At 42.2% G+C, this 26617-nt stretch overlaps 1 protein-coding gene across 9 annotated transcripts in view; it reads right to left on the reverse strand.

Annotated features, from left to right (window-relative positions):
- Window positions 1-26617, reverse strand: part of PAG1 (phosphoprotein membrane anchor with glycosphingolipid microdomains 1) — a 142734-nt gene that overhangs the window by 80203 nt on the left and 35914 nt on the right. For 6 of the 9 annotated variants that reach the window (XR_002174594.3, XR_002174593.3, XR_002174592.3 and 3 more), the window contains exon 2: window positions 16366-16435. The exons of the other annotated variants lie outside the window; for them this stretch is intronic. The gene's annotated coding sequence lies outside the window, so the exon portion shown is untranslated. The remainder of the gene's footprint in view (window positions 1-16365; window positions 16436-26617) is intronic. 9 annotated transcript variants of the gene reach the window in all.

Here is a 26617-nt window from a genome sequence, read left to right on the forward strand (position 1 = left end):
GACACTACTTTTGCCTGGAATGTTCCACCCTCTTCTCCCCTTATCTCTAAGTCCTGACCATCCTTCTTAGTAAGACTTGCTCTTTTCCTTCTGCCCTTTCTGCCCAGTTCATTTGACATGAAATATTACCTTACCTGTCCTGTACTGGGGGTTAAGTCCCTTTTTCCCTGATCAAGCAATTCAAGCAGATAACACTTCTGGCTCTTTCTACTTCTTCATTTAAGGGGAGGGAGGTGGAGTGACTCACTTAATGAGTCATTCCGGGAAGGGTAAACTAGGTACCCTGGGTGTAGTTCCTCCCTTCTTCCTTTAGGGATGAAGCAGCCCTCTGGGAATTTTCCTCTGACCCTCCATGCCATAATCTGATCCTTTTGGCCCACAGATCTGCCCCAGCTACTGTGGCTTGTGCGTAACTCTGGGGTTCCGCATCAGTACAACAAATAAACCCCACCCTCCCACCTGGCTTATACTAGTAATAATGATGATAGTTGAACCTTATCTGCCAATTATTTTATCCTCTCTCTTAATTTTTTTTCAGAACTTGGTAGGTCAGAGGGGTGTCATGATTATAGTTTTCATCAAAGATTCCAGCATCATTCATATACGTAAGTTGACATATATTGATTCGATGGCTTTCAAAATTGATGTGAGATTGCGTCCCATCTCCCTGCCTGGACATAATTTTGGGTCATGTCACATAAATCTTTGCTACGTGGTGAGTGCTTCACCACAGTGCCCAATGTATAGCAGAAATAAACTCAGAAAGGTTCAATTATGAATACATCATCTAATTAAAGATATATAGAGAGAAGATTATAAGACAAAACTCAGGACTACAATACTTGTGATTCCAGCTAATAGTTAATGACGTTATTAACGCATTTTTGTTGTCACTTATCAGCAGTGTTAGCATAAAGTTAATATAGGCAGGCTGAGTATAAAATTAATATATGCGACACACTGTGATCCTGCAGAGTCAATTTAATTGCACGTTGAGCAGCAAGAAGAGGGAATAAAAGATAAGGCATATACTGACTGATTTTCTTCATCAAAACCAACAAGATCTCATTTCAACAAAACCCTGTCATTAAATGTCCAGCATATCCAACAGTGAATTTTATATGATATATATCTGAATCTAATTTCCAAAGCAGTAATGGCAATCTACCATAAGCCAAGTTTTCATTTACCCACACATCTTAAACCTTCATCTTATAGGTTCCATTATCCTTTGCTCACTCTTACATAAAAAGCTTCACATGTATTTAAAAAGCTGTTAATGTGCAATGTTGCTGAGAAATAGTGGTTCAGTCGTCTAGTGTATGGTTTTGAGTGTCCCCCCCAACCCCGCCATGAAACAACAAAAGTAGATTAAATACATAAAGGATTTACAATTATGTCAAAATAAAGACAGTGTTTCACAAAATTTTAGAGGTCAATTAATGTGATTAAACCACTAATTTCAATTTTAGTTTTAGTACTTTTTTTGAGTTTCCAAGTCTTTTTATTTATTTATTTTTAATTGAGTACAGTCGACAATATTATAATAGTTTTAGATGTACAATGGTGATTCGATATTTTTATAGATTCTACTCTAACAGTATTATAAAATATTGGCTATATCGGCTGTGCTGTACATTACATCCTTGTATCTTATTTATTTTATACCTAGTAGTTTAAACACAATCTTTTTTTTTTTTACTTAAGTTTGAGTTTATTGAATACTAACTGGACGCAAGCACTAACTAGCGTTTGGTATCAATAAGCAGTACGTAGCCACACAATAATAATTCTAGAAATGATTACTTATATAAAGCCCTTTCCAGTTTTCAAAGATGTCACACATTTTTCCTTTGACTCTCACAGTCTCCTGTTAAAACAGCAGAGCAAACATTGTCATGCCCATTTTACAAATGGGGAAACTAAGGCTTAGAGAGGTCTTGAGCACTGGCAGGGCTGGTACTACCGTCCAGACTGCTGACTCCCAGGAATTAATCAGTCATTTGGAGATTCAATAAATAGTTATTCAGCACCTACTGTGCGGCAAACCCTATGTTGCAGCTGGGGATGGAGATGGTCCCTGCCCTCCCGGTCTCTCCCCAGGTTATCCTATTTGACATAGGACCAGCCATCAACATGCACATGATACGTTCAACACAGGATTTTTATTTTATACCTCGATAAAAGCAAAAATAAATTTGTGACTATTTTTCCTGTAAAAACAAAACTATGGAAGACTTCCTTAAAATTAATACAGCTTAATCATTTACTTTAGAAATTAAGAACGTGTTTCATTGTTACTCCTCCAAGCTCCAACTAGAATGATAGTGTTTCCATTCAAATTGAAACTCCAAGTAAAAAATACCCTTTGGCATTTTTCAATGAAGCATTTAATCTTCTATCAGATGAATGAGAATTTAATCACATAAATTAGTCTACCTCATTCCTCTACCAAAATGTTAGAATTTACCTAAGGAGACAAACTTAGATGTAAACATTCACAGGAACAGTGATGAGAATATTGCTGGAGAAGAAGACCCTTTTTGAAATTCAGTTTTGGGATTCACATATCCCAAATCACAGGGATCTGAGTTCCCAGTACCACCCTGCAGTTCTCAAGACACGAGTTTAATATGAGGTGGCCCCTTCATAAGTGCAGTTGTCATAAAATGTCATAAAACATGAGAGAGAAGATCCATGTTGAGTCCTGAGATGAAAAGGCACGGCACCCACATGGCTTTTTCTCATCTTTGCCCATAAATTAATTAATCAGTAGTAAAGACATGTGCATTTAAGGCAGGCTTCCTTCCAGGCAGGAAGACAGATAGACAAGACAGATAGACAGATATAACACAGAGAAACCAGCAATCTTGACGAAGAGAAACCCAATGAGGCAATGAAAGGAGAAAAGTAGGTGACTGAGTCAATCAGCCAGTGAGTTAATTTCACAATCGTGGCCTCACACTCTTGTTGATAAGCGGGTGAAACACAGTAGATCATGGGCTCATTACAAACGAAACACAAACCCACCCCTTCACGCCTCCAAGAGTTATCAGTCTTTGGAATTCAGCAAGTAGAGAAGAGTGTCAAAGTGCACTTTAGTTGTCCGTCTCCTTCCTCCACTCTTTCTTTCTCTAAAGGATCGTAACTTATTTGTCTCACATTTTTCTTTTTGTGAGATAAAGTCTATACACTTTTTAAAGTATATAGACTTAATGCAGCATTATTTCTTATGTAGCATGTATTTCTGTGTCGATCCGTCAGCTGTCTCTGGGTAAGGAACTGTGATGCCAACTGTATCACATGCCCAAGTTCAGTATCATCCACAGCGCCTGGAGGCACCGCTCTCCTGTAAAACGAGCCCTGCCTTATTAGAGTCCTTTTAGATGTGGTAAGAGGAAATAGAAAAATGAGACCCAGAGAGGCCCTAATTTATATAAATCACTGTCAGATGCTCTTTAAAAACGACTTAAGCTTTTTCAAAACATCAGGTCCCAAAGTGCCACATAAATTTCTATAGAATGATACATTGACTTACACATTTCTCTATTGGTGTGGGATTAATTAAAAATCTAAATCTTTGGTTCAAACTTCCCACCTTCTCTGGCTTATCAGACAGACACAAGATTTTGGCAACCTAGGAAGAAAATAAAAACAGCTCAAGAGGCCTAATTTACAAAAAGAATTATATTCCAAAAGCTCATCTTCAAGCTTGTCATTAGGAACACTGAATGCACTGTCACATTAGAATGAGTAAATGAAAGTTATTACATTTTTAAGACAAATAGGTCATAACAATTTTTATCAAGTTAAACAATTTTGTGGAAAGCGAAGAAACCAATGAACATTAAAACCCTATTTATTCTATTCTGAAGTTTCCTTGATCTTTAATTTTATAGAAACATTTGCCAAGTTGCCACCAGCGAAGAAATACTGTTTTGTACCATTTTCAGTTATTATGTCAAATATGCATTTCCATGTTCCAAAACAGCCTGCATGTGTCATTTTAAAATTATAAAGTATTGCATACTTTTATATCCTTAGTCACTTCCTCATTGTTAAAGGCAAGTAGCTTCCAAATTTTCATTGTTTAAAAAACATGCCGTTATGAATGGCTGCACAGTGACTTTTGCACATTATTCTCCATGACACAAAGTCATGATCTCATATGCTAGAAACACAGGATCAGAGAAGAGCCATTTACTTATCAGGATTGAGATTACACTTCTTTCACTCGGCTAACTGGAGCACCTGTGAGTGACAAGGACGACATCAGAAAACCGAATGGAGATGTTGAATAATTAACGAGCATGATGCCTCCAATACGGCGCTGATTATTAGTATTATTTTAACATCAACAACCACGCACGACACCACAGTTTCCTAAGCGTCTACCACCTGTCAGGTGCTTTGCAAGCATCATTCCCATCCTTTACAACTTTTACAAAATAGGGATTATTATTCCCAGTTTAAATATGGAGAGGGGTTAACGGACTCATCTAAGGCTACAGAATCTGCATTAGAGCTACACTTCGAACAGAAGTCTCTCTGTTCTGCCCCAAACTGCCTAGTTCTTAGAAAAAGATCACTGGATGGGACTATCAACCTGCTAAAACCTATTTACTAAAGACTTGAAAGTGATCTTTATTTGAGGCTTTGTAGTGAGACCTTATGTGCCAGCCTCCAGCTTAGGTGGGAGGTCTGCTGAGGGCACCAGTACCACCAGCAGATGGACCAGTGACATAGCAACAGTGGCAGCAGCAGCTATCTCCGTTGCAAGAGGTGACATGGCCAACAGGGCACTGGGACAATATTTTAGCTTGACGTCCTTAACCACTTACTTTTTTTCCGTAAGTATCTCAGCTATTTTGAAGTCTTATGTGGATGGCATTTTTTTCCAGATCATAATGTAAAATCATCCTTAATTTGGCAGTAACTGAGCGACATCATTTCTTTACATGTCTGATCAAAATACAGCTTTAAAAGTCTACGGACAATTAAAATTTTAGGAAGCATTTAGAGAAGCTTATTAATGTATTCCATAATCATTAACCAAAGAAAAACATTAATCTTTAAGATCCCTGTTGAGCATGGGGAGCTATTATTCTTGGGATTATTTTGTATAAACAAGCCCAAATCCTTATGCTGCACAAAGGCTAATGTCTTTGCTCAGAGGATCTGAATTAATTTATGACCTCTGCTTCTGACTTAAATGCTATAAACATCTCTGTTGACCTTGAAAACAAAGGCTGCTCCTGCATAGTTTTTCAAAGAGAGGAACTTAAATTAAAGTACTATGAAAATATTTACTGGATAGAACAAATGCCAAGATCAAAAATGCTAAGACACTGAGCGGATATTTATTATCCCCACTAATCCTTTTGTATTTCAAGGTTTATTTATTTTTACTCTGTTTTTCATCAGTTATGATAGCATAATTTTAAATTCGTAAAAGATGATGCAGAGTTAATAATATCATGAGCCTTACACGAATGTGCAAGTAATACTGAAAAAGATGGAAATCCATTTGTTATCTGAACATGTTCTTTGGCTGAACCAGCAGAAATGATAATCTAATGTTGGAATTTTAGCACCTCGTGCCCTGGCCAATGAGGCCCTGCATACAGAACAGAGATTTAACTTTAAAACATCCATGATGAATAGTTTTAAAACGACAACTCAATAAATCAAACAGTCATGCTCTTTCAGTGTATTTTAATTGAAAAAGCACAAATTTTATAGTATTCTGTCTTCCTAGCATTCCTAAGTTCTTACTTGTGAGGCAGTATCTGAAGTTAAGACATGGACCAATGTCTCCATGGCTTATTTGATGAAGACATACTAATAGTTATTTCTCATTGAATATACTTTATGGCAACTTCTAAGGGACTGTTAAAAGGAATTTCTGATCGGATGCAGTTGGGGCTTGAGAATACCAGAAATGATAAAGTACTGGCTACTTAAAAGCCTACCTAGATCACTGTCTTCAAGGCGTTCATGTATTTTTGGATGGTTGATGGACGGGCCTTGGTGACAGATCAGGCATGAGAAATATAAAGGAGGGAAGCACCTTGGGCATATGGTGGTGCCATTAACTGCGATAGGAAACTAGAAGGAGGAATTGATAAGGGTGGAAAATAAACACAAAGAATTTAGTTCGGTGAATGTCAATTTTAAGGTGGATGTGGGGCATGGAGGTAAGGAAATCTGGTGGGCAGTTACACTTAGGAATTAAGATCTTAGGAGAAAGGCTGAAAGTAGTGAGCAAATCACGATATGCAAACATTTTCTGTAATGGGCCAGAGAATAAATATTTTAGGCTTTGCAGGCCTGACGATCTATCCCAGCTACTCACTTCTGCCACTGCAGCAGAAAAGCAGCCACAAGATAGCACAGAATGAGTGTGCCTATGTTCCAATAAAACTATTCCTAAAAACAGGTGCCAGAATGCATTTGGCTGCAGGTCATAGTCTGCCAAGCCCTGAGTTCGACGACAAATAAAGTCCTCGGAATGGATGAGCTCACCCAGGAAGAACAAATGTAAGGCAAAGTAGTATGACATGAAATTTGAAAACACGGAACCCTGAAAAAAATAGAAATTCAGAATTCCATGGACTTTATCTTCAAATTAATCTGCAGAGTTAACTCTATTTAATAAGTCAAAGGACACAGCAGTATCAGAATGTTTTTCTTACAGGTTGATTTTTTTTTTTTTTTAGGTAAATCACAGCAAGTTGATGGCAAAATTAAAGTAAGAATTGAGAATTCCCACTATTCCATTCATAGGCTATAATCCGTCTCTTATAAATGAGCGTTCTTTTAGCATGTCTTGGGAGAGAAACCTATTCTTTCCAGAACAAAATAAATTCCTCTCAAGGATTAGATTTTGAGAGACTCTACAGCACTACAAAAGGCTTTTGCTATACCCTCCTGCTAATTTAATTTTCTGCCTTTTCCTTGTTGATAGCCAGAACCAATTTGGAATACCTTTTTCATATTATTGAAAATCAGTGGGCAGTAATGTCATTAATGCTTTCAGGCCACTAATGTACAAGAGGTTATTACTTCGAAGTATAAAAGATGGTCGAAAATGAGTTGACCTTCCTAAATTAGGAAGTAAGTAGCAAAGGCCTGGAATTCAAAAGCTGTTTTCTGTTTCCCTGAAACTGTCCAATAAATTTATCTTTTATGACCACAGAACCAACATTTCTTTGGTTAACTTGACATGAGGGCCCATAAAATTGTATTCAGGCTCTACAGCAGCTTCTCTGCTCCCTGAAAGAATAGTATGATTCATACCCATTTCAATTTATATCTCTTTTGCATAAATGAAGCAGACTTGTAGAAAAGACTGATTCATTATCATGTAAAATATAGCCATTAGTAGAAAATCTAGTAACCATATTCCCAGACATAACAAGATCAGACTCTCAGGCCTCTGGGCTGGAGTTGGGAAATGAGAGGTGCAGTGTTTCTGAAAAAAGAAAGTCTTCCTTCTGAAAGAGGTATTCACAGTGGTAAATTAGAGGAATTTTATAGCTCCTTAAGAAACGGAAGCCACAACAGGCCATTCCTTGAGTCTACCATCAAAGCAGAACATTCTATCCAATTGACCCTTAGTGTTAATACCAGTGTATACGTAAGTCTTAAAACTTGTATCTGTTTCTCTTTCAGAATCTTTTTTTTTTACGTTTACCAATTATTAAAAGATATGTTAAAGGATATGATAAAGGATACATATTAACAGCCAGATGAAAAGATATGTTAGGTGAGGTCTTTGAGAATCCTGCACCCAGGAGCTTTTCAGCTCAACCTGGAAGCTCCCCGTTCCCTCCACCATTGGGATTTTTTACTTAATTGGAGTATAGTTTATTTACAGTGTTGTGTTAGGTTCAGGTGTACAGCAAAGTGATTCAGTTATACATATATATATTCTTTTTCAGATTCTTTTCTGCTATAGGTTATTATGTGATACTGAATATAGTTCCCTGTGCTATACAGTAAGTCCTTGCTGTTTGTCTCTTTTATATATAGCTGTCTTGTGGCTGGAAAATTTGATAGGAGCCGCTTGCCTCAAATGCCTATCATGGTAACAGTCGGTGCGTTGCCGTCGTGCCTGCCAATCGGGTGCCACCACCAGGAAGGAACCGCTGGTTAATGACAGAAATGCAGAGTGTGAAGTACCATGGACCCCATAGTAAGGGGAGGAGACGGGAAGGCCGGATTCCAGGCAGTGATGATGAAATGGCCTCAGAGATGGGAAGAGGGGAAGATCCCCGGAAGAAAGCAGGCAAGTGGGAAGAACCTTCGAGTGCTTCTTCAAGGCTGGGCACTGCTCTAGGCACTGAGGATACAAGGTGAATGAAACGGATGAAGTCTCAGCCAACCTCCCTGTAGGTGAAGACTGATGAAAGACCAACTCACACTAGGGTATCAGACAGGGAAAGTAAATTAAAAAGGTAAAGGAGAAAGGAGTGACAGAGTGCTGTGAGGGATTCCTGAGCCATGGCTGCCTGGGGAAGCCCTTTTGGAGGAGGGAACACTTAGGTTCAGGTGGGAATGACAAGAAGGAACCATCCTCTATTCTTTCAACCTATAAAAACTGTCTTTGATGGGAAAAGGGTGTTAGATGGCAAATCGGAGAGCCGTGATCCAGTCTCATAATTCAGGGGTTTTCACCACTTTTCTATGTGTGTTTGAGGCACATTTTCAAATATAAGAATATTTATTAGATTATATAAAGGGATAATAGAACAAAGCAATTTAAAATCAGTCAACAGTAATTCAATTCTGTGGCTCACAACAGTTCAGCTAACAGCGTCTCAGGTGTCTATAAAAGCACGCCTCATCCCATGGTCACCATTTTGCTGAGATTCTGAGTTGCTATTTGCAGTCCACATCACACTCTTATACACCTGGGAGGCAAACTTGTCTCCAGTTAAAGCAAACAGAAGATCTTTGTTTAGCAGACACTCGAGAATACACTCAACTAAAAAGTAAACTTCCCTTGTCCTCTGCAAATGTACCTGTATTGCCTAACAATACCTGTAACCGTATATACACATTTTGTAAACTACATGTATTCAAATGTGGAAAAATAAATTTTAGATACTAATATTGGACAGCACACCTTTGTGCTTCGGGGCATTTGCCGGGCAATGGGAGATGATCATGGTCATGAAATGGCAAACCTTGGTCTGCCACTTCTGAGTTTCTACATTTTCTGGCTGTCCCATAGGAAGTAGTACTCATTTTCACAGAATCCTCAACTTGTTGGTTCTTCCCCTACATGATGTTATAGGAAAAGTCTTGTTTATTTATTTTTCCCCACCATTTTGTGATTCTTCATAGTTCAAACCATCAGAGACAGCCATCAGAATAGCTTGCCCCAAGCCTGCAGAGATGAGTGAGGTACACCCAGAGGAGGAAGGGCCCCAACACAATCCAGTGACAGCAAAATTAGGAGAAACTATGGTTGATCTCGGAAGCTCACCATTCAAAATTATCAAGTGGTAACTGTTTGGATGTAGGGCCATCTAGTTGTGACACAGGTCACTCCACTGATGACCAGGGTTGATCTGGTGAGCCAAGGGGCGCCTCTAAAGGAACCAAATGCAGGGTCCACAAACATTTTCCTTTCCTAATCAGCTTCCTAGAGCGGTGCATAATTAAATCATTTAAAAAGATAGAACAAAACGGTCGTATTAAAGAATATAAAGCCAAGCCTATGGGAGGAATGTTAAGAAGACTTTGAAGGATGCAGCTAAAGCTGTTTAGGAAACATAACAGATAACCTTAATATAATGGTTAGATTCCAAACAGCCAAGTCCCCTTCAAACAGCTGCTCTGGTGTGCCTCGCACACCAGGCAACTCAGCTTCCTGCTGAAGCCGAAATCTCAGCCCACAGCTCCAATACGCCGTACTCAGAATCTTCTCATTTTTGCCAAGTAAGACATCCATTCGTGAAATGAACAGGAGTGTTCCTGGGGCTTAATGGGAAACCCCTGAAACACTGACATGCCACCAGGTTGCTGCAATGTCTGCAGCTGTGAGGAAAAGGGAGGCAAGTGCGACCAGCAGTGAACAGCTGTCTCAGGGAACGGTGCTTATCCTTCCCTTCTGGTTCCTAGAGCCCTCCTCTGACGAGGCTCTCATCGCTGCTGCCCCGAGAGGGGAAACAGCTGCGACCCAAAGGGACAGTATCGTAGTGTCTCCTCCCAAACCTCTGGTGAGGGACTGGGGTCCCCAGGGAGCCACAGGCCTGGCCGGAGACCCCAACTGCTCTCTGTAGCAGGTGCTGGAGATCCCGGATGCTAAACTCAAGGTGTGTCCTCGATGGCTCCGAAGTTTCTAAGGAAATTGTGACTCCTGGTAGCTGAGCTAATCGTCTGAAATCGTTTCTTTTCACAGAAAATCGTGGACCTTTAAAACTGGAAGAGGACTTCCCTGGTGGCACAGTGGTTAAGACTCTGTGCTCCCAGTGCAGGGGGCCCGGATTCAATTCCTGGTCAGGGAACTAGATCCCACATGCATGCCGCAACTAAGAGTTCATGGGCCATGGCTGAGGAGCCCGAGTGCCGCAACTAAGGAGCCCACCTGCCGCAACTAAGACCCGGCACAACCAAACAAATAAATAAATATTAAAAAAAAAAAAGTGAGGGCTTCCCTGGTGGCGCAGTGGTTGAGAGTCCGCCTGCCGATGCAGGGGACGCGGGTTCGTGCCCCGGTCCAGGAAGATCCCACATGCCGCGGAGTGGCTGGGCCCATGAGCCATGGCCGCTGAGCCTGCGCGTCCGGAGCCTGTGCTCCGCAACGGGAGAGGCCACAACAGTGAGAGGCCCACGTACCGCAAAAAAAAAAAAAAAAAAAAAAGTGGAAGGAACTTTGTTCTTCATGAAGAAATAATCCTCACTTCATCTGCCCCCTTTTTTGCTTTCATTTCCTCCCTCCCTCTTTTTTTTTAATATCAACTAGTTACTTTCAAAAGGAAAAAAAAAAGAGTCCTGATATACAGAAAACTATGGAAGTCAGATGAATGCCTGCCAATTTCACACACCCTCACTCACCTTCATGAAGAAATAATCGTCACTTCATCTGCCCCCTTTTTTGCTTTCATTTCCTCCCTCCCTCTTTTTTTTTTAATATCAACTAGTTACTTTCAAAAGGAAAAAAAAAAGAGTCCTGATATACAGAAAACTATGGAAGTCAGATGAATGCCTGCCAATTTCACACACCCTCACTCACCTTTATTTAAATGAAAAAATCAAAATGATATAAACAAAAACAGGAGTTTTTGTGAGTTCAGGAACTCACCTTGGGTCACACAGAAGCCAGGAGTAAATAATGAAACTAGTGTCTAGAACATCTGACTCCCCAACCAAATTCTACCTTGCTAAGATCATACAGCTAATAGAAAATTGATATTTAAAATTCCAGATGGTGACATTCTAGCCATTAGATGCATTTTTAACCATTAGAAAAATCAGTTATGGTTGGGGAAACTACCTGAGACATATTTTCTTTAAGTTAAAAAATTCTAATAGTAATTTTCACATGTTAAAAACTTTTAAAAGAAAATAGAAAACACACACACATATATTGACAAAAAGTGAAAACTTTTAGAATGTATATATTCTGTACCATGAGGCAAAATTACAGTGTTATGATCAACAGGGCCAGCATAGCTTTTGAGAGTAAGTTGACAGATTCGGTATCAAGAAAGGAGCACTGCTGAAGCTTGGTTCCATCCAGTCTGATGCTATACAACTGACCCTTGAACAATGTGGGCCAGGGCTACCAACCCTCCATGCAGTCGAAAATCTGCGTATAATTAACAGTGGGCCCTCTGTAACCACAGTTGCTCTGTACCCAGAGTTCTGCTTCCATGGATTCAACCAACCACGGATCATTTAGTACATAGAATTTACTGTTGGAAAAAAACCATGTATAAGTGAACCTGCACAGTTCAAACCTGTGTTATTCAAGGGTCAACTGTACTTCATTTAGGTCCATTTGAAAGGTGGCCTGGAAAACAGAGGAATGAAACTTAACTACAGGCTGAAATTCTCCCTTTACATTTGGAAGCACAGCAAATGCACTTTCTCAGGCTTATGAAGTAACCCTCTAGCATCATTGATTTTTGAGTCTTACAAAAGCTCTTCGTATTAGGCCTGCATCACAGATTTACGCTGCCATAACTCCTGTAAGACATCATCTTGGCCTTATGAATAAATAAAACTATGCTCTAGGGAAACATTGATTTAAGAGGAAAAATCAATACCCATCTAGCATGTGATAGACCTGAGCTTTAAGGCTACTTATTCCCCCAAGTACAATATAATACTAAATGTAGAACCATACTTTTTGCTTCCTAAGTAAAAGGTGGGTGAAGGTGTATGAAATTGGCAGGCAAATACTTGCCTTCCACAGCCCTCAGTATATCAGGATTCCCCTTTCCCTTACAAAGTAGTTAGCTGATACTTCCAAAAGAAAAGAGGAAGGGAAAGAGAAAAAAGAGATGGACAAACCAATGATGGCGAAATCTTGGTAATCTGTGAACTTATGCAGTGAGTATATGAGAACTCACTGTATTATTCATTCTCTCGTGTATGCAAAATTTTTCATAATAAGAATTTGAAAAGTATGTACGCTTGCTTGGAGGAAACTCTAACTTGGAGGCTAATATCAACCAAGAAGCTGACAATGGTTCTTTTGGGGTAATGGCCTCATAGGGAAGCTTTTTTTCTTCCTTGGGAATAGGGAAGCTTTTTTTCTCCCTTGGGAGTTCTGTATTTTCCAGCGTACTGTAGTGAATATGTATATTGCTTTTGTAATTCAGAAAATACACACAGTAAATGCAAGGCAGGATAGCAAAAAAGAAAAATAAAGGATTAATTAGGTTGATTGCAAAGTATTTTGTTGACTACTGGCCTAGAGAGCGCTAAGATATACACCGTTACGCATATTTATATCAACTCTTACTGCCCTTGGACATTTTTTCAGGGCACAGGCAGACTGCTATTAAAATTGACTTAAAAAATAAAGTGAACAGCGTACGAGGAAATTAACCTCATCTTTGCGAGCCAAAGTTCATATGAGAGACAAAGTCATCATTTCCTCAGTTCTGCAATCACCTTACAACCTAAGTCTGTTTTCACAGCGGAGACAGCTGTTAAAAGTTCTGACAGGCCTGCGGTAGGTAACCCTTGATGTCAAAGCCGCTCCAGAGAGCCAAGGCTTTTGCTTTCTTGCTCAGAATTGGTTGGAATTAAAAATGAATCCCATTATGTTTCCCGAGCTCTTCAAAATGCAGTTCATTGCAAATTGTGTTAACTGTGGCCTTGTTGCTTTGGATTAGGGCTTCTGTCCCAGCAGACGGTTATTGATGCTGTTCTCATTGCTTGTCTTTCTGATAAGTGGAAAGAACAACTCTGGAAATCTGAATCACCCTTCCAAGGGCACATGAGAAGCCTGAAAATGGGTTGGGGTAATGTAAATTTTGAATCCCCCATTCAAACGTCATACAAGTAACTACTATCATCACCCAAATTGAGGAGGATATTGACTAAATCTACTTCCTAGGTGGAAATGATACACAGTTCTAAGTTCCAAAAATAGGTAGCCACCATTTTAGTCCTGACAGCAGTAGAAGAGGGAAAGGGGCTGTAAATTGGTTCTGGCAGCTCCTCCTTAACGCATGGATACTGAAAGCAAAATAGACAAGCAAAACATTACTGCTGAGAAAAATGCTTGTACTTAGGGAATAAGCACACCATGAGGTTACTTTTTACAAATACCATCTTCCTTTTTATTACAGGGTCAGAGATCCACTCACTTAAAGAAATCAGAGCATCCACTGTGTGTTCCTATGTGCAAGGCATCTATTAGATGTTGTAGATATAAAAATAAGAAGATCTGAATCTTACCCTCGAGCTTAGTGTCCATAGGAGGGAGGGTCAGATGTATAAGTGGAAAGTTAAATGCAGCATGATCAGAGATACAACTGAAGAACCGTGGGAGCCCAGTACACATGGGGGAATCAGAGAGGGTTTCTCAGAGGAGATGGAAATTGAGGTGACCTTGAAGGATGTACTGGAATATATCAAGAAAAATTGAGCAAGGGCGTTCTCGGAAGTCAGAAAAGCACACGCAAAGGCATGGGTGCCTGAAAAAACACGATGTTGTTAGTACATCCCAAGAAATTCAGTCCTAATGAAGCATAAATGGCGAAGCAGGGGAAGGTAGGCAGTGCGCTGGAGGGGCGCACAGGGCTGATCGCGGAGGTCCACAGCAAAGTGTGTGGGTCTATTCTCAAGGTTACAAGGGCCCACAGAAGTCACTGAGTGGGAAATCACGTTATAAACTGGGGAGCAGGGTACCTAAAGTGGAGACAGTCTGTTGGAAGAGAGCTCTACTAGTTAGCTCCAGCAACAGACTGGCACAGAGCTGATGAGGACCAAAACTAAGGGAGTGACATGGAGGACAGAGGAGAGGAAGATGGGAAAGATATTTACAATTAACATCTGTGACAGCCGGCAATTAATATTTGACCTCGCCTAGCGCCAGTCACCGTTTGGGGAATTTCCTACGTTATCTTAAATCCAGAATCCACTGTGAACTGAATGCAAAGGGTGAAGCAATGTCAGGATGGAGATTTCTGGCTTGAGTTACGATGTCAACAGTGGATGTCTTTAATTAAAATATTGATTCCAGGAGAAGGAATCAGTTGTGAGTAGAAGACAAGAGACGGGGGTGGGGAAGAAAGTTTCGCTCTAAACAGATTAATTTTGCGAGCCGCTTGGGGTATACAAATGAAGATAACTGAATGCTGGGGTCAGGGATGTGGCAGAGAGCAGACTGCAAATCCCAGGTGAAATTTCTTTTTAAAGGCAGAGAAATATCCTCATAGTAAGATTGAAGCAATCTGCCACATGCAAAAACAGCACATAATGCAATGCTTTCTAGAAAGTTGAGAAGACTGTGTGATTCCACTACAGAAACATCTGAGCCCTATTCTGAAATACTGGGTTGGCCCAAAAGTTCGTTCGGGTTTTCCCATAATTTTCCGGAAGATGGTACGGGAAACCCGAACGAACTTTTGGGCCAAGCCAATATATAGATTCTTGAGTTAAATCTTAATGTCCCTTAACTAGAAAATGCTCTATATTTCAGGCCCACAAATAAAATGTGTGAGGCGAGCAGCTCTCGTGGAAATGGAAGTCCATTAGAGAAAACAGTGTTTAATCCCTGAGATTCGACAAGAATCGAGATTCTTGTCAAATGACGGGAGATCAGAGGAAGGCATTTTTGGAGCGTGGATAATCAAAGCTCTTAATGCACTGGCTCTTAAGTTGAAGTTAACTAACAAAAAGCAGGCTGTTTTCTAGGATCTGCGATTATATTTAGAAAGACCTCTGAGGGGAACCCAAATGACCCTGAAATAGCTCCTTACTCTTCTAAGAGGAAAGGCTTTCTCTGGCAAGAGAAAGAACTTCTCAACAAGTTAAAGGAAAGATTTGATTGAAAGACAGTGGCCTATTTTACAAGATGCCTTCTGTGAAGAGAATAGGCACATTCAGGCCAGATGTACTCCTTCCTTTCCGGTCCATAAGAGAAACTGGATAATGATGTATAAGGGACAGGGGTCAGTCGGGTCACAGTGCTTGAGGTTGGCAAATCTTTTAAATGGGTGGGCACAGAACTTCAAATTGTCCAGGATTTATTAGAAAAATGGATAACCATGTAGCAAATTAACTGCTAACATCAAATAAAGAATGTCTTTGTGTTAATCTGTCACTTGTTTAGGTTGGCTGATTTTTTTTTCTGGCTTCGGCTCTGTTCAAAGATGACCTAAAGTCATTAAAGAATTTTTATGTAACTTTATTGTCAGCACTAAATGAGATTACTAATACCACTCATAACAATAATGGTAGAATGCAGCCTCATATATTTTTTGGTGGTGGTGGTGGTGACGTGAGCACTGTTTGGAATGGGAAACCCATCAGGCTACCCCATTAGAGTCTCCATTTCGAAGATGAGGAAAGAGCTTGAGGGAGGGCAGGCATTTTGCCTAACTTCACATAGACATTACAAGGCAGAGCCAGACTCACCGCCCGTTACTGACCATAGGGAAACACCATCTTGTAGGAAGCATGGCCAGTGGCATCTCGGTGCCTATGGCAGAAGCCCCATGGTGCTAAATTCAAAACTGGATTAGCTAATACCCTTGAGATTTTTCAGCTTCAAAGCTGTGTGTCTGCAGTCCCACAGGTCAGAGTCCCCAGATATACCCTTGATGCCTGTAGAAAGTTAAACTGAAAGCAAGCATGGATGGACAATGTAGAATAAACCAGATAACTGAATACCTTGCGATCACTCTCTCCCAGCTCTGAAGTTGCACTCACTGGCTGAAACAAGAGAATGACCTCGTGCTTTCTGGAAAGGAAACACAAGAGGAAACAATTTCACAACTCTGAGCTGGATTAAAACTGCAGTCACTGAGGGTAAAATGATGATCTTTTCATTTACTTATGAAAGTTCTGAGCAATAAAGAAACTGAGAAATAATTATTTAATTAACCTTTAGTACGATAAAAAATAATGTGGAAAAACAAGAGTTAAAACTTGCTCTTCCAATATCCACAGACCTATATATTATTGCAAATCTTTTATCGATAGGAAAGTAAAAATGATGGCATTAATCACGTGTGCTCTCGGTGATTAATAATTATGCCCATGCTTTGTTTTTTACTCATTGCTTCATTCCACCTCTTCTCACAGACGCTGACGGTAACTATGGGCTAGCACCACACACCACAAACATGGACTCTGCCAGTATGTGAGGTACTTACAGATCAAAACAAAAACAAAAACGGTTGCATGCCTTAAGAAGATGACAGCCTTATCAGAACAAAGATGGCTGGAACAAAATTGCAAAGAATTCTTTGATAATTCTTATAATAGATTTTGCCATATTACTTTATGTCTTCATCTTGAAACATGCTATATTTTTTGTTAGCATGGTATCCTATGGTTAAGATAAAACTATATCACTTACAAAGATCACTTCCTCCAAGAGGAAGTGTGATTCAAGTTTGAGAAATGTAACCTCAGATGGACTATTCTGTTTTTGTAGACTGTAGAATCTAAGAAGTCATCTTAAAGCATCCTAAGTGGAAGCAAAAAGCATTGGGAGTGAAAGAATGACCCAACAACTAGACTGAATGTTCTCAGAAAACATATCCACTGAGGTAAACCAATGCAAATTTTTTTCTTTTTGGTAAGTGTTTAAAAGAGAAAAGAAAGAGCTATTTCTTAGAAAGAAATGAAATGCAAAGCAATCCTAGAAAGACCAAAGGGAAATAGTAAGTTGACAACAAGCAAGGTGGTGGTCCCTCCATGACCTGCCATGTCAGACTCTCCAGAGGCCAGTAAGACAAGAGCTCCCTAGCCCCCAACCCACCTCATGGGGCCCCTGACCACGTGGTCTTAGTGCCTCCTGGCTGGGAGCTGCAAGAGAAACGTGCAGTAGAAGGTGAGGGAGAGTTACACATCAGGTTGGGAGGAAAAGGGTTAAGATCACATTTGCCAAGAGTCCTCTTTCAACGAAGAAAGGCAATGGAAATTCTCTCCTCTTTGCCCTTTTGTGGGAATCCTCCGTTCTGAGCTACTAAGCATGACATCTCAGGAGCACTGTGGGTTCTGGAAGGTTTCCACACCAGCCTGAAAACCCATTGTTTATGAAAATGGGACAATGCATTTCAAGCTCTAAACGACTGCAACTGAAACAAGTGTTTGGGAAAACTACCTGTTCCAAAGTGGAGAAATAACTATTTTGAGATAAATACTTGCTGAAAAACCTCTGTGTTATACAAAAGCAAGATGAAGAGGCCCAGTTCAGGAAACCAAGTTATCAATACATATGATACAGAGAGACACAAGTAATAATAAAAATATGTACAGGCTGTGAATAGTGTACAGAAAAGAGCATGAGGGCCCGTACGTACAGCTCTCTGCAGCTCTTGGGATAAAACTCAAGCCACTTGGCGTGGTTTGACCAGCTCCCACCCTGGTGTCTGCCAGTCTGCCAGAGTCATGTCTCATCATCTTCGCCTCCCATCTGGACTTCTCCATGCCTCTGCCACATTGTTTTTTTTGTTTTTTGGGTTTTTTTTTTTGCAGTACGCGGGCCTCTCACTGTTGTGGCCTCTCCTGTTGCGGAGCACAGGCTCCAGACGCGCAGGCTCAGCGGCCATGACTCACGGGCCCAGCCGCTCCGCGGCGTGTGGGATCTTCCCGGGCCGGGGCACGAACCTGTGTCCCCTGCATCGGCAGGCGGACTCTCAACCGCTGCACCACCAGGGAAGCCCTGTTTTGTTTTTTAAGAGGCTAAACAACTAACATAGAAATGAGTATCTAATAAAGCACTTGTTTGTAAGTTGGAAACCATCCATAGTGTGCTTCTACCATAGGTGGGTCCTCAGCCTGTCACATCCTTCTCAATCTTCTTTTATTTCGAGTCCAGTGAAGAAACAAACTGTAAACACCAGTGTAAAGTACAGATCGCTGGCATCTGGGGCTGTATAGTTCTTTGTTTTGAGGAGTTAGCATTCCTCCGCTCTGTGATTGTGATAATCAAAAATGTCTCCAGACTTTGACAAATGTCCCATGAAGGGCCAAATCATTCCCCAGTTGAGAATCACTGGTCTTAAATAAATGATGACTTATTAAAACATAATAATATTTATATCCTAACTTCCACATTATACAGAAACAACAGTTTGGGTGGGGACCATCGCAAACAGCGCAGAGAGGGGAGGAGAGAGGGAGGAAAGCGCATGTATTACGCACCTGCTGTATTCTTGGCTTTGTGTGGGGTTAGTCATCATTTTTTTTTTAATTTTTATTTGTTTATTTTTGGCTGCGCTGGGTCTTCCTTGCTGCGCGTGGGCTTTCTCTAGGTGTGAAGAGCGGGGGCTACTCTGTCGCGGTGCGCAGGCTTCTCATTTCAGTGGCTTCTTGTTGCGGAGCACGGGCTCTAGGTGCCCTGGCTTCAGTAGTTGTGGCTCATGGGCTCTAGAGAGCAGGCTCAGTAGTTGAGGCGCACGGGCTTAGTTGCTCTGCAGCATATGGGATCTTCCCGGACCATGGATTGAACCCACGTCCCCTGCAATGGCAGGCGGATTCTTAACCACTGCGCCACCAGGGAAGCCCTAGTCATCTTATTTAATACTCAAAGAACACCCTGTGCTTTCTCTTCCTAAATCAGAGCTTGCTTAAAACCCTGTGAGGCAATGATTTATGCTGACGATGTTATTAAAAGCAGAACTTTTCAGAATTAAATAAAAACATTTCTAGAACTTTACACAGACACTGAGATGCTTTCCTTTCACTTTCAGTGGACCGACCGCCTAACTTCCCAACCTCGGGAATAGCAGCACTATTCATTCTTAAGGTGGTACCTCCATTTGTGAGTTCATAGGCTATTTCTTCTACCAACCGAAAGCCATGTGGTTGTCCATAAGTGTAGACCCAAATGGAGTCACATGCGTGGTCAAAATAGCACCTTTCCTAAACTCCCAGGGAAGTAGGCATTTGGCCTGAGGAGTTGTTGTTAAGTGCTAACAGGATACAGCTCTGTGTCCGTGTCCCACATGAAGATAACAAGCACTGAAGAAGCCCAGAGCAGGTGGGTTAAATCCTGACTTAACTACTGACCTCCCTGAGAGCAATTAAAGAGGGAAAAAAGGGACAGGAATTCCTGGACAGAATTTGGTGTTAGTCATTTTCCCTCCTGATCCCCCAAGGGCCTGACAGGATCAACGATTTCTATTACATTCAGCACAGCCAGGTCCAAAAGGATCCCAAAACAGGTAGCTGTGTCCATTCAAATGGACCAGCGTGGCTTTATGAATACATGTGTTGGTATGTAGTTTTTACTAATTGGCTTTTTCTGATTCTGTTCTAATTTAATCACATCTTCCACTCCAATGTCTGTTCAAATATTTTATTTAAGGGGAGTCTTCATGTGCCGGCCACTATTCTAGGTGGTGTTTCAATACTGACAGAGACACACACAATTCCCAGTCCTGTGGTGCTTTCTGGTGCAGGTGGGAGACAAACCAGCCATCTGGCAAAACAGTTATAATAATCACTGAAGAAAACTGAAGCCAGTTTGGGGCTGGGTACTGCCCTGGGGTAGGCACTACTTTAAGCAGGGAGTTGGGAAAGACCTCAGGGGGTAAAATACGGTTGAGCAGAGCCCTCAAAGTGGTGGGGCTGGGTGGGGAGGTGGGAGGGGCCGGGAGGGGTGATGGGAGGGGCCTGGAGGGGAGATGGGAGGGGCTGGGAGGGGAGGTGGGAGGGGCAGGTGAGGTTTGGTGGGGCTACCAAGACGCCAAATGTCGGCACTGGCACCCCTTGGAGAGTGGTGGGAAGGCAAGTCAGAGAGGGGCTGGTCACCCCAGGCCCCCATGTGACCATCTGGGCTCCCTCGAACCTTGATCTTAAGCCGCAGCTGACTGGGGCCCCTCCCCTGGCCTCTCCACGGGGGGCTGCCCACCCAGGGGCGCCAGAGGAAGAGGGAGGGGCTGGACAGGCGCCTGTCAGCCGTCGTGAGGGTCCAGTGCTCCCGTGGCCGCTGCAGGGAAGGCCCGGGCCGTGGGCCCACACACAGACAATGTAAATCCAGTAGAAGAAATAGGAGAAAGTTCTTTTCTAAGTCATGATGCAAAGAAGAAACGTGGAAGCAAAGTTATTAGTGGAGATTCAGGGTGGGGAAGGAGGTAGTGGAGGTTTAATAGGAGAGCAGGGAGGAGGAAGAAGTCCTTCAGGAGAGGAAAAGAGTAAATGGACAAGGAAGGAGCAGCCTGAGGGGCCCACGGAGATGAAATTGAGACCTACTAGCTCAGCGGTGTATGTTCCTTCAGCCACAGCACAGCACAGCTGAAGACATGGGGGTGGGGGGTGTAGAGTGATGAGTTATGCCCGTGAGTATAACAAGGAAAGAGAGAAAGTAGCAAAGAACCTGAAGGTGTGTGCAAAGGAGTGTTACAAAGAGAGATCATGGGATCTAAGCTGAGTAACTGGGAAAGGAGAAGCGGAGGGAGTGACAGATGGTGGAAATTAGCAGGATCAATGGATTGAAGGTGCTGGTGAAGTGCAAGAATGGCTGGAGTTGGGACTTCCCTGGTGGCGTAGTGGTTAAGAATCCTCCCACCAATGCAGGGGTCACGGGTTCGAGCTCTGGTCCGGGAAGATCCCACATGCCGCGGAGCAGCTAAGCCCGGGTGCCACAGCTACTGAGCCTGCAATCTAGAGCCCGCGAGCCACAACTACTGAAGCCCGCCCGACACAACTACTGAAACCGGCGCACCTAGATCCCCTGCTCCGCAACAACAGAAACCACCGCAATGAGGAGACCGCGCACCGCAGCAAAGAGTAGCCCCCGCTCGCCGCAACTAGAGAAAGCCAGCGCATAGCAACGGAGACCCAACGCAGCCAAACATAAAGAAATACATAAAATTAAAAAAAAAAATGAATGGCTGGAGTTAAGGTACAGGGGAGGGTGGAATAGAAAGAGGTGGTGACCAAAGAATGGGGTACTTGGAGAGGGATTGGGTTAAACCCTTTGCTACTCGAAGTGTCGTCCCCGGACCAGCAGTATCAGCAACATCTGAGGACTTGCGTGAAACGCAGATTCTCAGACGTACTGAATCAGAGTCTACACTGTAACAGGTGACCCATGTGCACACTAAATTTGGGGAAGAACTGGCTTCCGTTTGAGCCACACTGGGTCAACCTCCACTTGCCCAGAAGCCACAGGCACTCTATAAAAAGGTGTTATTGAACAGGTTTCTGAGGTTAGGGACTTCCCTGGGGCTCTGCTTCCCGTCCTCCACTTTAAACGGCTCATTTTGGCTTCTTGGGTTTCCATTCAGCTGCCTCCTGCTCTCCCTGAGTCCTGCCTTGCAGCCTTACAATATGTAGTTGGCAGTCTTTGGATTCCATTTACCGATGGGGCCCCTTCGAGCGCCTCGCCCACATTCCCACCCTGCCTGTAGCGAATGGCCTCCCCCTCACTTCCTGAGACCAAGTTCCGGATACCCTGTCCCCTCTGCTCTCATTTGCCTTTGAGGGGGCAACCAGATTACTCAGTGCCCTCGACCTGACCTGCACAGTTCCCTGTACCCACAGAGATCTATTACTAGGCACTAATGCAAATACTATATATTGCCATTGTAGCTTCTTAAAGGTTTAGCTTCCTGCTCTGGTAATTACTCAGGGTTTTATGTCTTCTTTAATATGAGAAGACTGCCTTCCCTCTCTACAGTTAATTTTACAAAACAAGGGAAACAGCAGCTGTATATGACATTACAGAATGCAAGATGAAGTTGAGCCTAATTAATGCAGGCTTTGTTTTAATAACAGCTTTATTCCTAATAAACAGAGTGTGACATTTTCATTAACCTAGATACAAACTCCCACACAAATACTCACTCATGAAATAATATGAAAATACTGAATTTAGAATCTTTTGCTCTTCTCGAAATTTCCAGACCCAAATGATTTTAGATGTTGTCACTTGTAATAGTTTTACCACTACTAAAAATTACTAGTTAAAAGTCTTACTATTTGCAGGCCCCATGCTGCACATTCCATACATCCTCATCTCAAGGGATGCTTGTGGGACTTCCGTGGGATCTGTACTATTGTCATGCTCATTCTACAGGTGGGGAAACGGAGGCGTGGCAAGGTTAAGGGACACAGCCAGTGAGTGGCGGAGCCAAGTTTCAAACTCAAAGGTACCTGACTCCAAAGCGACACCTCACTCATATTTTGGATAACACGTAGCTGTCACCTAAGAGTGTGGCCAGATATAGTTTCTTTGCACCTCTGCATCCCTAAGCATATACATAGTCACTACTAAGTATTATATTAGTCGAGTCAAGAAACTATAAACCAATGGTCTCTAATCCCACTATTGCTAAATATTTGACACAGACATCCTTGGTTAGATGTGATCATTTTCCAGCTGTGTGATAATTCTTTCAGCTGTTTCTCAGCTAGAAGAAATCAATGAACAGAGTCAATCTGGGATCACTCTGCTAAACTGTGATGTTATGACAAACCTGCTTATCACCGCGGGGAGCTGAATGCAATCTCCAATGGGTGGGTGGCCCACCGGGAACAGAATTTGTTCTGCCGTCAGGAGAAAGTGCTGGCAATGGCCACTTGTCGGATCGCTTCCTCCACCAAGGCAGCTGAGACCTCGGGTGAGTTTAGCAAGTGTACAGAAGAAATGGAATGGAGTCCAAACCTTCCTATGTGAGTTAATTACCATGAGACTCTGGAAACACCATCCTCCTTCCCTGTATCACTTAACCTTATCCACGATTCAGGGATAACAATGTCTGGCCCTGCCTCCTCTGCTTCCCAAGGACGGTGTTAAGATGACGTGACGGGCTCAAGACCCTTGGGTAGAAAGAGCTGAGGTTAATGAACCTGTGTCCACACACTCAGCGCTAAGCAACCCCAAATCAGGCCAAGACACATGCACATGGTAATCAGGGTTAGGCATGTGGGGTTCATAAAATATTTCTTTTGACGTTAGTGAAGCCAAAATAAAACAACAACAATAACAACAAAAGAAGCCTCAGAAACAGACCCTCCCCTTCTCCAGTCCCCATCTGTAAAACAGAAACAGAAACTCCTTGTCTTTCAGTAAAAATTACAGGGCAAACTTTTTAGTTTCCCAGATTTTAAAAAGGAACAAAAGCTTTAAGAGAATAAATATCCTAATGCCCATGCTACCTAACCTTTTTATTTTAATATGTTTTATATATAGATGAATATTTATCACTCCAGATTTACTACTGCCTCAATATTACTGTCTCTCTGCATATTTCTCCAGCTGTCTTAGGTTGTCAAGTCTGATAAGGCAGGGGCCAAATCGAGTTGGTTCTTTTTGTAAAGCATGTGAAACTGTCATGCATAATTAGGCACTTAAAGGGTTTTTGATGAAGCTGATTATGAAGAATGAGAACAGTTAATACCACAGTAGGCATGTTTCCTGAAACCTTCCTGTCTTTCTGAAATGTCAGAAGATCACACGCTCGCAGACGTGCAGGGCTCATGGAAGCCTGGGCTGAGGGATCATGCAGAGCGAGCTGAACACCATGTGGTCTGTGGCCAAGCAGCAGCCACAGCAGAAGCTGCGCCCGGAAGCTCATCTGAAAGGCAAACCTCGGGCCCCACCCCAGACCTAGTAAATCAGAAGGTGAAACTTCACAGGATGCCCTGGCAATCTGCATGCACATTCGTGTCTGAGAAGCAGAGGCTAGAGAACCACCTAGTTCAACGGCTTCCTTTTACAGACGAGGAAAGGCTGAGGGATGTTTCCGCAGTTACAGAGCGAGGGCTCGTACCTTCCAACCTCTCTTGCTCCTTTCAGGACTCTTCCTCTTTACATTACTTTTCTGTGGCTCTACAGCTTGCCAAGAACATTGCTTGTTTTTGTTTGCCACCGAGTCCTTTAATGTTTCAACATTTTGAATACGCTCAGAGATGCTGGAAACAGAAATCAAGAAAACCATCTTACAGTCATGGGCTTACTCGCTACACGCTGCCCACATCATGATGGTGTGTGGAACTGGCGACCACGCTTCTTGGTCGAGATCTGGATCCCACATTTGTGGTACCTTTCAGGTCCAGTGAGTGATGCAGCCCAGGCTGCCATTCACCTTCGACCTCTGGTCCCTACTTCATTCACGGCTCCTAAGTCCTGGCTGACACATGGCTCTGCCTTGGAGTTCTGGAGTCCAACCAAATGAATATTATTCAAACCCTCAAGGATATGCATTCCAAGAAAAGCAAACCAAAGCCAGAACCATTTGAAAACTTGTAAAATCTGTGAGTTGCTCTTGATCTGCTGCATCTTTTATACCAGTTCCCTCCACAACTTCTCTATCCAGCTGTATTTCATCCTTCCAATATCAGATTAGGAGCCATTCATTTCTATGTAGGAGAATTTTACTATGAGTTTTCCCTCTGGAATCCAGCCACAAAAAGTAGTTAGTGAAGAATATTCAATAATATTTAAATCCCATCCCTTCTGGGCCACTGATATTTTCCAAAAGGCTAAAAAAGGACTGACGTGCACGTTCATCAGATCTGTATGTGGCATCTGTCTTGACTCACATCTGAATACCAACTGGCACCCTCCCAACATACGGTGACTTTTCTGGAAAAAAATATTAATTTCTCCACGTATTGAAAGGTTGCCTGTACTTTTTTCCACAAATCTAAGTTCTTTTCTACACATTTAGAGATCAGAAAAGAATGCGTTGGATATAAAAGAAAAGCACTTCATTGAAGAAGGCATGTTATAAAAACACAAAAGATTAATTGAATCAGAATTCAAAGTTTGGAGTTAAGGTGTGGAGAGAATGTGAACATTCTGCTGAAAGCAAAACATTTAGATTAGTTGGAGACCAGAACGGACTGACTTTGTTATGGGTAGCACTTCCTAAATAAACCTTGAGAGGGAGTGCCAGAGGCATGGACATATATACACTACCAAACGTAAAATAGATAGCTAGTGGGAAGCAGCCGCATAGCACAGGGAGATCAGCTCGGTGCTTTGTGACCGCCTGGAGGGGTGGGATAGGGAGGGTGGGAGGGAGGGAGACGCAAGAGGGAAGAGATATGGGATCATATGTATGTGTATAACTGATTCACTTTGTTATAAAGCAGAAACTAACACACCATTGTAAAGCAATTATACCCCAATAAAGATGTTAAAGAAAAAAAAAACAAAAACAGCCAGAAGGACACAGGCCTATGTTGGAAGCATTCTCCTCTCTCTCAAGGCAACATTCTTCATAAGAGAACATCATTCTGTCATTTGGGGTACAAAGTACCCCAGAAAATACCAGTTAAGATGAAGGAAAAAAAGTACAAAGAGAAGATACTGCTGATGCTCACATCCCAGGAAGTCTATCCTGAACTGGCTGAGGTAACAGGTTTCAGGAAACCTTCACTGCATCTTTGGGGAGGTGTTAAGACAGTATATTAAGCACTTAGAACAGGGCCTAGCATATATTAAGCGGAATATAAAATCAATCACCATTGGACTCCTATTCCCAAATTCTCCCCAAAACAGCAACTGAGTGAAACTATGTAACTGCTGCCCTTTAGATGAGGCATGTGCTCCCTGTTTGCCACAGTCCTTACCACTCCCTGTTGTCTCCCAGGTACTGCATCCAACCACCAGCTGGTTTTGATCATTGCCTGGCACTGTTGTTCTTAAAGTAGATTAAGAGGAAAGGGATGTAGTTTTACCCGTCTCTTTACCAAATCGCTGACCTCCTGAGAGGGCTTTGAGATCCTCTGGCTCACTCATTTCTGGTACCCACCTGAGTTTCTTGCTCTGGCTAACGCTATTACCTGGATAAAGCTGCTACCTCTGCTGGGCACATGCTCCCCCCAACCCCCGCCTTCCCATCTGCCCAATTAGAATTCACTTTTTAAGGCTTATGCAGTCTTTCTGACCTAGTCAGTTGGAATCTTCTGCTTAATTTTTGTGTACTAAAATTTAGAACAAGTTCTCTGGACTCCA

The sequence above is a fragment of the Tursiops truncatus genome, chromosome 17 (assembly GCF_011762595.2).
Source record: "Tursiops truncatus isolate mTurTru1 chromosome 17, mTurTru1.mat.Y, whole genome shotgun sequence".
In the NCBI taxonomy this organism is placed as follows: Eukaryota; Metazoa; Chordata; class Mammalia; order Artiodactyla; family Delphinidae; genus Tursiops; species Tursiops truncatus.